Here is a 14931-nt window from a genome sequence, read left to right as displayed (position 1 = left end):
AAGGGAATGAGTTAAGAGAGAAAGAATAGGGTTGTAAGATGAGAAAGAGAGAGAAAAGAGTTGAAAAAGAGCAAGAGAAAAAAGGCTGAAAGGTAGAAAGAAAAATGATTCATGAGGGAGAAAGAAAAGGGTTATGAGAGAGATAGAGTTTGGAAAAAAGGGTTTGGAGGAGGCATAGAGAGAAAATGGTTTTAAGAGAAAGAGGGAGTATGTGAGGGAATTAAAAGGAAGAGAGCAAATTTTATGTGAGAAAGGGGGAGAGGCATAGGTACAGAAAGAGGAGAAAAACTAAAAAAAACAAAAAACTTAAAACAAAGAGAAATGTGGGGTTGGAAATAAGAGAAAACTAAAAAATTGACAAGATGAAAGAAACGTAGACATGATTTTAGTGGAATAAAGAAATAAGAACTCCATTTAGATTTTAATTGCAACTCTTTCAGCGCTTCATCCATTTTTATTGTTCACTCACTGATTCAATTCTTAGAGGAATATTTTTCTTTCTCTTTGATTCTTACATTTCTTGCTCTTTTTCTCTAACATTTTTGCTTTTGTTCTTTGCTTTCTCTGATTTGTCTCTTTTTTCGATTTGCATTTTCTTTTTTAGTTGTCCTTTTCTCTTTTTCACCTCTATTGTCACCTTCCTCTTCTTTTCCTCCTCTGCCCCCACCGCCGCATCATTTCTTGCCTCCCCCTTTTTTCTAGCATACTTTTTATACCGTTTTCTTTCTCTTTGTTTCTCTTAATACTAATTTCTCTATTCTCTTCCTTGCTTTCCTTTGCATTTCTTCTTCATCATTTTTCTTTGCCTCTCTCTACTTTTCCTTCTTTTTTGCCTCTTCCTTCTCCTCTTTTCCATTGCCCTTTTCTCTCCCTTTTCTTTTTCCTTTATCTCTTTCTTTTCTCCTCTTTTCTTTGGTTCTAATTTTCCTCTGTCACCTCTTTTTTCTATGCCTCTTTTCCATTCTCTGTTTTCCTTCGGCTCATTCTCTTCCTTCTTTTTCTTTGTCCCTTCTTCTCCCCTCTTTCTCATTCTCCTTTGCCTTTCTACTTCTCTTTCTCCTTTGCCTCTTTCTCATTCTCCATTTCATCTCTCTTTATCTCCGTCACCTCCTTTATTTTTGCCTTCTCTCTTTTCTTCGTTCTTTTCTTCCTTCTTCACTTCTCTTTTACCTCTGCCTTTATTAATTCACTTTCCATATTTTTTATGACCTTTAAGAATAGGGCAAAACGAGACAGTTCATCAAATGATAGACTTTTCTGTCCTCCTCGGTCACATTTCAATTTGTTGTATTTGCTTCCCTTCTGATCTATAATTATATCAAATAATCATTCTATCATCATTACTACATCCTTCACTTCATCATCAATTTATTCTACTACTACTATCTATAATATTATTACTAATTACAAATAGTTATAACTTCCAAAGATATTGGAAAGGATTGCTCTAAATTTATCATGAAGCACCCTTTATATACTGACTGTTTCACAGCAATCCGGGAATGAAACACTCAAAAATAGTACTTGTTGCCCCCTTGTTAAACATTCAGATAAGGTGAGGATCAAGGGTAAGTTGAGTAATCCTGAAAAAGAAATGGCGTCCTCTCTTACACCTCAATTTGTTTATTTTTCTTTCCTTATTTTCTGATCTATAATTATATCAAATAATCTCATTCTGTCATTTTATCATCACTACAACCTTCACTGCATCATTTTTATACTACTACTACTACTACTACTACTACTACTACTACTAACACCACCACCACCAACATCATCTACAATATAACTACTAATTATAAACACTTAGAATTTCCAAAGATGTTAGAAAGGATTGATCTAAATTTATCATGAAGCTCCCTTGGTATACTGACTGTTCCACAGCAGTCATAGACGCTCAGAATTAACATACTATTACTACACTAATAATAGTGGAAATCTGAAGTGACTTTTGTCACTCAGATTCCAGAGAGCGGTACCTATTTTTACAAGTGATAGATTTCTAGTAATGACTTATGTGAAAACTAATGAATAGAAAATAATTATGCATTTCAGACCATTTTCACGTAATAATTAGTGTTGACTAATGGATCATGTGATTGGGGTTCAATCCTTATTCGCGTTATATCAAAGACTCAGAAAATGATACTTGATGCCGTTTTGCTAAACACACAGAATTATAACATGAGGATCAAGAGTAAGTGGAGAAACCAGTAGAAAAGAGTGATGCACTCGACTAGATCTTGGTTTAGTAGCCAACGAATAGAGAGCTTTTCAGTTGCCCTTTGACTAGTTTTGTTTACACAAATTTAGGATACTTGTATCTTTGCTATTAATCACATCTCAGTATTTCTTGAAATATTTGTAAAAACAGGTTAGGGATTTAATGATGCTCTCTACAACATCTCGATATAGTATAGTGGAAAAGGAGCCTTCGGGCCGCTCTTGATTATTATCAATCAATTTATTTATTTTGTTCATATGCTCCAAAACTATTGGTTAGAATTTTACAAAATTTGACACAAAGAGCCCTTGGGAGGTCAGATGTAATAAAATGAAGAATAATTAATTATTATAAATAAATTTGCATGTGTTGCGATAAGGCAGTCATTTGAAAAGTTATTGAAACAGGTGGAAAGTATTGCAAATCTGTGCAGATTTGTTGTCACTCAGATTCTAGGGAACACCACCGGTTATTAAGAGTGAGTAATCTTTGATGATGACCTGTGTTAGAACTTCTAGTGACTACTACTACTACTACTACTACTACTACTACTACTAATAATAATAATAATTTGTCACTCAGACGTCAAGTATCACCGTGTGTTATTAGCAATCGCTGAAGATGTGAAAACTCCTAGTGAGTAAATAATAATAAAACATTTTTTCTTTTTCTGGGTCTTCATATTTTTTTCTTTTACTAGGCTTCCCTATTTTTTTTTTTTTTCACTTTTTTAGGGTAATGGAAAACAAAGGTACCTATTATTAACAGTAGCACAATTACTTTTTTCCTTGCCCTTTTTTTTTTTTTTTTTTTTCAGTGCCATTTTCAATTTAGCTTTCCACTCTCAATACATTGACCGTATTTAGTCACATACCTTGATATTCAATGAACTTTCAATTTCCATATTTTTGTTTTGTTCATTAGCCCCTTACCTCCCTTGCATTACTCTATATCTTTATCTATCACTGCTCGTCGGGGGGGCACGGCTTGTTTTCTAGTCCTGCCATTTAAAATACACGGTTCCATCACATGTGCACTCATGTAACTTATTGTTTACTTTATTTATTGCAACCTGAAACGTCTAAAATGGGCGATTTTGTGATGCGTTGTATTTTACTATCAATTTATTAGCCACTGTCATTGTTCAGTTTTATGTGCGCAGCGTAGAGGCCAGAACCAGCCGCCAATACCACCACCACCACCATCACCACGACACACTCCCCTTCCCCTGTACACCTGCCCTTCGTTGGGTCGCCGCTGTCTTTCTGTCTTTTTTCTCTATCTCTTTCTGTCCAAAATGACCAGCCCTTCCTTCTCTTGCGGTTCACACCCAGACCCCCTATACCTTATCCCCCATGTCTGCCTGCCCAGCCTCTGAAAACAAGAACCTCCCAAACCTTCCGACTGAAGCATAGGCACCTACATCGATGCAGGCGCTCACACACACCATCACCCATGGCATCTTTTTTTTTCCCCCTTCTCTCCTCTCCTCACTTGGATGCGAGTATTGATTTTGCGGGCCTTGCTACTGTGCACGCGGTTTCGACCGATAACGGCCACAGTGCTAACCCTCTCCACATATACACACATACCCACACAGACCCTGCCGGCCACTAACCATACTTTCTCTCTCACCATACACTGCCCACTGCTCTAGACCATTGTAACTACTGGTCGCCTCCAAACAATCTACCAACGCAACCCAGGCCAGCTTGCCTCTGGTTTTATAGCAGTACAATATTTGTCTCTCTTCACAAGTAACTTTTCCTTTTCAACTCTCACTGCACACCCCCCCACCTCCGTCTATTACTACTTATCACTTCTTCGGCTCTTACAAAGAGATACACCACCCTCTCTCTCCTTAGGTAGTGGCCGTTAGCAAAGTGGGTTTAGATTCTTTTCCTGGAGCGTCCGTTCCGCAAGCAAGACGCATTATACCAGATTAAACAGTTTTTAAATATCTTTCGTTTAAACTGGTAGAATTCAACCCCACCTCACTCCGATAACCGTGAATCAAGCACTTACAACAATGAAATAGTCGTATTATTACTTACTTGGAGTTCTCACACAGGGCATCAGCAGAGATTACCTGGTGGTGTTCCCTGAAATCTAGTTGAGAACCAATCTTCACAGATTTTCAGTACTTTCCACCTCTCTTGATAACTTTTGCACATATCTTTATCGTTATCACCACAACCACTTACCATTGATTTCTTGCTAGCAACGATCTTTGGTATTCACTGGAATTTGAGTGGCAATAAGCCTCCAAGTACTCTTCACACTCATCCCGTGAAGGTCTGGTTAGTGCTTTTCGTCTTCTATCCTTCCATCCTCCTTGGCCCTTCATGACTATTTTATGTGGTATCAAGAGAGGGCTATGCCTTTGGAGGGATGGGAGGGCACAGTTCATAAGATTTTTGGTAGGTTTAGTTCACTGGAGTTCATCTAGTGTTTCTTTCATTCTGTTTTAGTTCTACTACATTTTCTATAAATCTGCTTATCGTTTCCGGTTTTACATGCGTTAGATTTTGCATTTGAGTGTTTTTTTTTTTAAAGATTTAAACTATTTTCATCATAAGTGTTCATTGTATCGTCTCGGTCTTCTCCTTGATTCTAATTTCTCTTAGTCTTTTTTCCACGTTTTCAAGACTGTTTCTACTGCTACAATTATTGGTATTATATTGACTTTCTTCTTCTTCTTTCATTATTATTTATATTATTACCCACTAGGAGTTTTTTAAATGGGCCATCATCAAAGATTTCTCTTTGAGAACAACCCATGTTATTCCCTGGAGTTTGAGTAACAATAAATCTCCCCAGATTTCCAATACTCTCCCCCTCTTTCGACAACCTCCACAAATGAAATTGCGTTATTGCCACAGCCGTTTAGCATTGATTTCTCGTTGGCAGTGACCATTGGTCTCCACTGGAATTTGAGTGGCAGTATGCCTCTCCAAATTATTATTACTATCATTAATAATAATAACTGGTATAAAAATAGTCACATGCATTCAAACTGGGTCGATTACATGAATCATTTTCAATTCTCTTATAAAGTTCTTTATTCCTAAACCAACAATCATTTCTTGTCATTGACTCTTATCTTCAAAGTGGTAACCAGTCTAGTTGAAAAATAGGAAAATAATAAATAAATAAAAAAAACAGTTTTGAAATGTGTCAAAGCATGTCTATAATAAGCTATTTCCAGAAGTCATTCTGTAATGATTAAGCTTGAAATGATATTTTAGCCAGTCTGTCATGCTTAAGTTTCAAGTAGTGTTTTTAAAATGCAACCACGCATTTCTATAAGAAGCTCTGTCCGTCTGCCCTGCTTACGTTTGAAATAAAATCTTTATCTCTAAATACTCAGATTGAATGTACATATCTACAGAATAGCTTTTTTTTTAATCTTATTTATCTTGAACAAAGTGTACTGCTAGTGAAACATAAGAGACTACTGTAGTTAGGTTCCAGATGTATAAAGGATCTTCTAAGTGGAGAGTTGTGCAACAAGACGTCTGTTAATATTATATTTATTTTTCTCCATGTTAGTACAGTTATGGAAATAATACACAAGGAACAGTGAGGGAATTCCAAAGGAAACAAGCTATGAGAGTTGAAAGTTTTCATACATCTGTGAATCTCTAAAAAGAAGGAGTGGGAATTTGCTGTTAGTCAGGGTTGTCAGGGGCATTTACTTTGAGAGGGTAGGAGTGCAGTAAGTTCATTTTGTGGAAGTACTTGTAAAACAAGCACGGGGATGAAAGATTGCAGTAATGGAGCAGAGATTCAAGCTTGGTAGACAGTAGGAGACCTACTAGAATAGAGGCATTTTTTTTTGGACACCTGTTCTTATTCTCTAACAACAATCAATCAAGCGCTTGAAGCAATGAATGAGTCTTTTAAGTTGTAAAAGTGTATAAATAACTGTTTTCTTTTTATACATGTGCATTGTGAATGATCAGACGGATAGAGAATACCCCTCTTCCCCACTGGCATGGCAATCTCCCTTTCTGAGGTCCTTCCTCCCGGACCAGAAGCATCCTGATTCCAGTAAAAAATCCTCAACAACCTGAGAACAAGAATGAGGGGAGAGGGGGGGATCAAAAGTTGCTATGACCAGATGGGGCTACAAAATTGACTTAACAACGTGTTAATGTGGAGAGGAGGACCATACGATGCAGCACTGCTTTGTCTCTACTGCCCAACCGGTGCAGGGTGAAAGATTTTGTAGAATACAACAATGATACAAAGGACTGCATTAAAAATTGAGTAACTCTTCTATGACATGCTTCAAAGACATGCAAAGAAGAAGAATTGAGAATGATAGAAGAAATGTAAAAGATAACCTCTATTTTGCGATTGTCAGCTGCAATCCAATTTTGACAGCGTTAGTTTTTGTAGGAAAGCCTTACCGTTCTTCCACATACAGCATTGATATAGTTCTATGACCTATATATTAATACCGCAATACCTTTATGTATGTACATATGTGTATTACAGTTTCCAGGTTATACATTATTTGATCGGGAGATCCTACTTATTAAAAAGGAGAATAGAAGGTGATAATATGCTACGAGCATTAAATTAGTATATAGATACGCTAATTTAATTTTTGTAGTATTTTATCATCTTCTATCCTTCTTTTTAATAAACCACCGAAGACGCAATATAAAAAAAAATTTTTACTTAAAAAAATGATGTTGCTTTTGGGCTGTATGTGAAACTAAAATATACATTCTTGGTCTTCTGACTAGGATCCAAGTGTAGTATCTGTTCTGTCTAAAGATGGTATAATGATATACTTCTGTTCACGCTGGACGTCCATACAATGGAAATATGTTATAGACTTCTATAAGGATATTGGAGATAAACCATAATAACCAGATATATTCTGGCACTACATTAACCAGATTACATAGATAAATACTTTCACCGTTTTAACAAAAGACCTACAATAATATCGCGGGGTCTCCATTCATGCTGAATGTCCACAGAATACCCAACAGCTATATATTTATATTATATATGAAACATGCCACTATGGAATTTCCACAGGTCTCGCTAGTTGCATATGAATATTTTAGTAATATGTCTAGATAAATAGAACATGGGAATACTAGCAAAGTATAAGTTGTTTTTTCTTTTGTCATTTTTGACAGTTGTACACCAATAGTCATATAATTACTGAACATTATGGTATACTGACTCTCATGCAGTACCTCCCCACTAAATTAAAGAGAAATTACCGGAGTAAAGCCTCTCCTTTTAGACAGGGTCCAAAAAAGTCTCAAATCTATTAGGTATCACACTATCAACCAAGCACCAACTCCTGTCCCATCACTGCAATATTGCATCTCTGTCATGGTTTTACAAATATTTTAATGAAACGTGCTCTGATGAACTCACATAACTTATTCCCCCCTCCACACACATACGTCTGACCAACCCGATAAGCAGCAAAATCCCCCCCTGTCACTATTGAGATCCCTAGATGCCGGAAAGCCTTCCACACAAATAGTTTCTTCCTCAAACTGCTAGATGTTGAAATTCTCTCTCTCTGTTTACTGTTTCCCCGATTGTACTAACCTGCATAAATTTAAATGTACTTGTGGCCAAACATCTTGCTAATTAACCCCTCACAATCCTGTGTTAGACATGATCCTACGTCCAAGTGGAAATATGTCTTGTTGGGGTTGAAAAAGGGTTAAAAAAAATAATATAAAAAATAAAGAACTGCGGTTAGATAGAAGGTACATAATGAGGTTTTGTGGTAGACCATGTTCCGTCTTCTACTTCAAGTGCGCATGGGGTTCCAATTCTAGAAAGTTCCTTGTTTTGCTTCCCATCTCCATGGGCCAAGAAATAAATATGCAAAGAAAAACCTTAATTAACCGCTTTATTCATAAACTATTGTCATTAGAAAAGGATTTTCCTTTTTCCTTTGCCCCTATTGGGTGCAGCTTTGAAGTTTTTCCAGACAAAGATTTGTAACCATTGAGTCAGATTAATACCTGGTGATGACGGCGGTAGTGTGTGTGTGTGTGTGTGTGTGTGTGTGTGTGTGTGCGTGCATTGTGATAAAAGATCAAGTAGAGGAAGAGACAATCTAGTTTCGAAACGGTTCTCATTTTCTTTCTTGTCAATCTATACAAAAACATCAACCCTAACTCCGTTGTTTCTCCCAAAATTGGATCAACAAACATATATATTAATGTAAGAAATGCATAGTGTCCCTTTATAAGAACGCAAGGGAAAGGATAAGACTTGACAAGAACATGCGTGACGTCACAGTTATGTATAGGGAAATGGAGCCGTGCCCTTTTGCTGCTACGAAATCGGAGACCAGATGTGTGAAAAGGGTAAATCTCCTCCCTTTCCGTCTCCACATCGATTGTAGGTGTGGGTATGGGAATATGGATGTTAGGGATCGACCACCCTCGATCCACATGCTAAGGTTTCTGAACTCAGAGGAAATAAACATTTCTAACCCTCAATCTTTTGCAATCATTATTTTATCCCTCCCCCAGAGTAAACCATGTGTGCGCTGTGCGCTACATCAAAGATGGTGAATCCTGCCACTAGGAAGATAAGAACAAAAAACAATAGTTGAAAGGAGTAGAGTCTGCAACTTGTTGAACATTTATATTATTATACTAAATCTGAATTATCAACTTTGGTTTCCATTAGGCGTTTTTTTTTTTCCTTATATATTTTACTCACATAAAAGATATGCTAACATATTCGTCAGTTTTAAGATTGTATTTGAAAAAAAAAGCAATATTTAAATTTTTCTAATTAGCTGTAATTTGTATTTAACTTATCGAGTGATCGATCTCTTATGAGCTTTCTATCACATTCATCCTCTTTGTGTGTCTATTATTTTCGTCATCTATGACACTCACTTCCGTCTCTCTTTCTCATTCTTTATTAGCAGTCAAAGATAGCAACAAAAGAAAAATAGAAAGACTGAAATAATCCATTATAAACAAAAGGGAATATGTAGTTGTGAGGAAAGAGAGTGATATTGCGAACAAATAGAGACTGATTTTGGATTGTCTTATTTTTTTTGTTATATATTTAACTGTTTTTGCAAACTCATTTTTCCCTGATTTTAATAATTTAGCCCAAGCTTAATGGGTAACCCAAAGGTCATATTTTACAAATACACACACACACACTATATATATATATATATATATATATATATATATATATATATATATATATATATATATATATATATGAGAGAGAGAGAGTGTGTGTCGCCAAAAAGAAAGTCCGCACTTGTCATTTTTTCAAAAACCGCAAATTTAAGCTAAATTGAAAGTAACTGTTTAAACAAACTACACCTCATCTGATTCGCCTTTTATTCTTCTATAATTTTACCTGTTCATATTTGCCTTTTAATTGAAGTATCCTAGTATTCACGTCAATTAAAAAGAATAACTTCAAATCGAGAAGGCAAAAAAAAAATTGCACAATGGAAAATTGTTATTTAAATGTACTTTTATACAACAGGAACCCAATGAACTAGTTAATATTTAGTAGCATAGCGCTTCTGCAATTTGACAGCCTGCAATATTTTAGGCATTCCTTTAATTAGTCTGCAGCAAAGTGAAAGGGCATCCCACTTCTCTTTAATTTTTGCCCTAAGTTCTTCCAGATTTGGAATGTTATCATTGCGTGGCTGTTGCTTGATGCAATGGCCCACGTTTTCGATAGGATTGAGGTCTAAAGATTATTCAAGCCAATCCAAACACGAAATATCATGCTCTTCAAGGAAACTCTTTACATTGCCAGCCGTGTGAATGGGAGTATTATCCTGCATGAAGATGGGATTATCATCTAAATTCCGGACCTGGACCATTGGCACTAATAACGCCCCACACCAAAACTGAATTTTCACCACCCACCATGCAGCGTTAAAACTGTGCACCTAGAATTAAATTTTCTGTCCTTCCTTCGACTGACATACTGCCTACCATCACTGCCTCGCCTATTGAACTTGTCTTTGTTGCTAAAAATCACTTTCGACCAATATGAAGAGTCATGATTTTCATTGCATCTAACGAAGTCCAGACGGTATTTTCTGTTCTTTACAGAAATCAGTAGCTTGCGTCTTGCAACACAGCCTCCAAATCAAATTCCTTCAATCTTTTCTTAACAGTAGAAAGAGAGCACTTTTTAACAAGATTACACTGTTGTTGGATTTGGGGAGCCGTTTCAAATCCGTTTCTGAGACTGTGAATCTTAATAGCATTATCTTTCCTGTAAGAAGTAACTCTAGGACAACCAGATTTAGGGGCATCATGAACACTGACGGTGTTTTGGTGTTTTTGCAGTCATTCATACCGTTTTCTCATCACATTTCAATCTGCAGCCAATTTCTCGATTGGATAAACCAGAAAGGTGGAGATTAATGAGTTCCTGACGATCACTAAGAGAAAGTCGAGGCATATGTTATGTAGTATAACCTGGAACAATAACAATTACGATTAGGGATGCTTCTGGCCTAAAAGGTGGATATTTTAAAGTGGTTTTAAGCTTATTTGTTGCTGCAGAGTTTCTTTTTTATCCTTCTCGATTTGAATTTATTTTTTTAAATTTACATGAACACTAGGATACTTCAATTAAAAGTCAAATATGAAAAAGTAAAATTATAGAGAGATAAAAGGCGAATTAAATGAGGTATATGTTGTTTAAACAGTTACATTCCATTTAGCTTAAATCTGGGCTTTTTTTTAAATGACGAGTGCGGACTTTTTTTTGGCGCCACTGTATATATATATATATATATATATATATATATATAGATTATTCACAGACAGCTGTTTTGCTGTAACACACCTCTTCAGTTTGGCTGTAATTGGATAGATGCATTTTCTGCATTCAAACGCCCTAGTTACTGAACCATCAGCCAATGCTACATGTAAGGTAGAAATTTTATTGCTTTAATCTATGATTCATACCTTACAAAACATTCACAGCAAACACTCATCTACCAACAACCACTATACGTGCCTAAAACTAAACGTAAATTCCATGAACAAAGTTTCTTTCCTAGAACTGCCCGGCTGTGGAACTATACTGTGGGACTGCTTTTCAGCTGGCTACAACATAGTCGTTTTCAAATCTAAATGTAAACAAGTTTTTGTTGAGCAGTCTCCTTAAATAATCAAATTCTTCCCAATTTTCACCACCATCAATCATTACGGTGTTGTCTCACCAATCATCTGGCTTTTATTAATCCTTATTCTCGAGTTGCCATCGGGCTTTGATAAGCAGTGACTCCCTTGTAAAAAAAAAAATATTAAATGAAATTACAGGACTACCTGAGAGCTCTATTCTTTTATGAAAAGCTATGTATTTTATTCTGTAGGTACAAGTTATTTGCGTTACAGAGAGTTTAACCAACAAGGGCTGAAAGAAAATTTATTTTTTCCACAGACAGACGTTTCTCTCTGTTATGGTTCTTCAATACAGCTAGAAATATGCGGGGTAGGGATGGGTATCTTCAAATTGCGTGTATGTATACATATATATATATATATATATATATATATATATATATATACTAGCAGGCCGCCCGGCATAGCCTGATCGTAAAATACACTTAAATATTATATTTTGATTAATGCAGACTTCGTATTTATTATTATATTATATTGGACCCAATATATAATGATTTAAAAAGTTTTAAAAAAAATAGACTCATGCCCCACCACTAAGGATCGAAACTAAAATGTTTAGCTTATGATTTACTTTTTCCTTTGACGTTAATGCCTGACCTATGAAGACATGTTTTCTGCAAGGCTAAAAATTAAAACATGAAGTAATAAATATTACATTACGTATGCATATTCGTAGTGCTGTCATTTGACCTTCACCTGGCAAATTTCATTTCTTTAATTTTCACACTTTTGAAACCAAATATAAAGTTTTGCATGGGTTCGAATCATGTCTGTAGACCAAAAACTGACAAAGGAGTAGGCAAAATTATTTAAACAACTATATATACGCATATATAAATATATATATAGAAAGAGGTTTGATTTTACAATAACCTTTTTATGCAAATATTATGCAAGTATAAATCATGTAGAATATCTGCATGAATATAATTATACATAATAGTACAATAAAGATGATCATCTCATAAGAAAACTGAAAAAACTAATAGGGAATTAATTAAAATGAATATCTAAAAGAATATGCAAATTAGCTGGATCTTTTGCAGATGAATGCAATTCCACGACCCATATATAACAAAGTTGTATTTTCATCTCTAATGTAAATCTCACCTGTCTGTGTAAATGTATCTATGTATGTTTGTATGTTTGCCTAAAACTTTCAACAGAGGCGACGGATTTTCACGAGATTGGTATCGTTTTGAAGCTCAAACCTTCGGATGACATATATCAAAAAATTGCCTAAAACATTAATTCCTTTACCCTCAACTGGGCACTTTTCTACAGGGAGGGGTCGCTTTTTTCGCCGATATTTTCAAAAGTCATCCCCTCTTTTCAATTGACTAGCCTTAATTTAAACCTTCGACACTTCCGGTTTGGCGATGGACACAACAGCAAAGACGTTATGTTGTTTTTTTTTTTCACGTTCTTTTCCTCCTTCACGGTACGGTTTCGAGCCTGCCTGCCTACTACCACTTTTTTTTTTTTTTTTTTTTTTTTTTTTTTTGCTCAACATACACCTCCAAATACCCAGGCTAGTTTTAAAGAAAAGGAAAAAAGGGTTTTCACTATGAATATCAACACAAAAAATATATATATAATATAATAAAGTCGTATTCTTGTTGGGTTATTTACAATTTAATTATGTACAAAAAATACAGTGTTTCTCAAATTAATTTTTATACTGAAAACGGAATTTTATGTACTTTTATTCCAGCATGATTTTATATATTTATTCAAAGGAAATCTACAGTTGAGAAGTTATCTAATTTGCATATTACATTAAAGAAATGCGTTTTAATAATAGGTTCCATATTATTAACGGTTTATTGTAATAGAATAGTTTTAACTGTACTATTTAGATATATCATATGAAGTTGAGTTATTTATTTTTAATTTAATTTATATCTAATTTAATGTACTTTCAATTATTATCGACTCAGTTGCCTTTAAAAATGAATGTAAGTTTATTTATTTAATCTATGAGAGTTATTTTCCGTTTAATTTTTATAAACGAAGATGTTTCCATGAATTCAAAATGTGGTCTAATTACAGGAAAATCGTAACAAATTAGGATATTAGGCATATTTTAAATAGTATGTGACTAAAATCTTCGCCCAACAATGTTTTATAATACTTTATATATATATATATATATATATATATATATATATATATATATGAGAGAGAGAGAGTGAGAGAGGGTGTTGTGGAATTTAGTTGGATAGAATATCTATGAATATGATATTAAATATGCAAATTTATTAAAGAGGTCAAATATGTGTGTTCAGATGTGTGTGTGTGTGTGTGTGTGTGTGTGTGTGTGTGTGTGTGTGTGTGTGCATATGAACTGGTATTGCGACATGATTTGATTGAGTGAGGTAGATATATCTGTCAGGAATTACAAGGCTTATCATATATATATACCTATATATGCTTGCATATATGCAAATGTAATTATGGCTAACGGAATAAGTTTTCTTTCCAATTATTGTCCAATGAAAGCATCACTTCGATTCTTTCGAAATGGTCCACTAAACATCCATGCATCTACATATTTTTGTGCCGCTATGTGCAAATATATATGCAAACATGCATCCATGTTGTCAGAAGAGATGTGTGTATGCCTGTCTATATGTGTGTGCACGAACTACTTTTAGGCATAAAAACGTAAAATTTAGAACAAATAATCTCCTAACAATTTAATTTAGCATAAGACGTTCATGATTATTCGTGTTCTCACAAAGGTGTTTCTGAGAGATAAGTTTATAATTTAAAAACAGAAAATAATCTTTATGTAACTTTTAAAGAAGTCGGTTTATAATTTTTATATTTATTTTCTTACAAAAATCGAACAATACAAACGTTGATATTGGTAAAAAGTAAGCATGACGCTTTTTTTCTTTTTCTTTTTTTTTTTTTTGTAAATTAGAATGCAACATGGCGACTTTTTAGTTAGACAGGTTTAAAATATTATTCATTTGTAGTCAATAAGCGAAATGTCATATGTCAAAATGAAAAGGGAACAAAAAATACCTATATGCAACTTTTATCATTTCCGACAATGAAACAGACAAACGGCATTCATTTACAAAGTATTTTTGGAAGAATTAATTATCTAAATAATTCGTACGTCATGAATAATAATATACTCTTTTTCTCCTTGAAAAAAAAAAATGCATTAGTGTGCTTGGGGCATGTAATAGAAGCAACATTATAAATATATGTGATAAGGAAAATTAGTTTACGTACTATAGTGATATGAAGTAATTTAAAGAAATAAATAAGTTAATATTTGTTTTAAAAACATAATTATTTATCTGACATCGGACACAAGCAGAGATCCGTAGAAATGTATTATTATCAAATTTATAAATGGCTAGTTGCGTTTACGTTGTAAACGAAAAATGTGCTACCCCACAGTCTAACAAACTTCTGAGTTAAAAGAACTATTTTCTGAAAGAATCTTAAGCTAATAGTATTGGGATGTTTAATCAGAGTCGGATATATCGGAAC

The 14931-nt window shown here is 34.5% G+C and overlaps 1 protein-coding gene and 1 non-coding gene across 3 annotated transcripts in view; both read left to right on the top strand.

Moving 5' to 3' along the window:
• LOC145291508 (uncharacterized) overlaps positions 1-14931 on the top strand; it is a 783169-nt gene that overhangs the window by 258377 nt on the left and 509861 nt on the right. The window lies entirely within an intron of this gene.
• On the top strand, positions 6958-7153 carry LOC145242565 (U2 spliceosomal RNA). Its single transcript, XR_013862767.1, has one exon. It is a non-coding gene; the product is annotated as a U2 spliceosomal RNA (small nuclear RNA).

Source organism: Euprymna scolopes, chromosome 2, assembly GCF_053919585.1.
Source record: "Euprymna scolopes isolate OS-2025 chromosome 2, ASM5391958v1, whole genome shotgun sequence".
Classification (NCBI taxonomy): Eukaryota; Metazoa; Mollusca; class Cephalopoda; order Sepiida; family Sepiolidae; genus Euprymna; species Euprymna scolopes.
The sequence above is the reverse complement of the archived record's forward strand: the minus strand, read 5'-3'. Positions and strand labels throughout refer to the sequence as shown.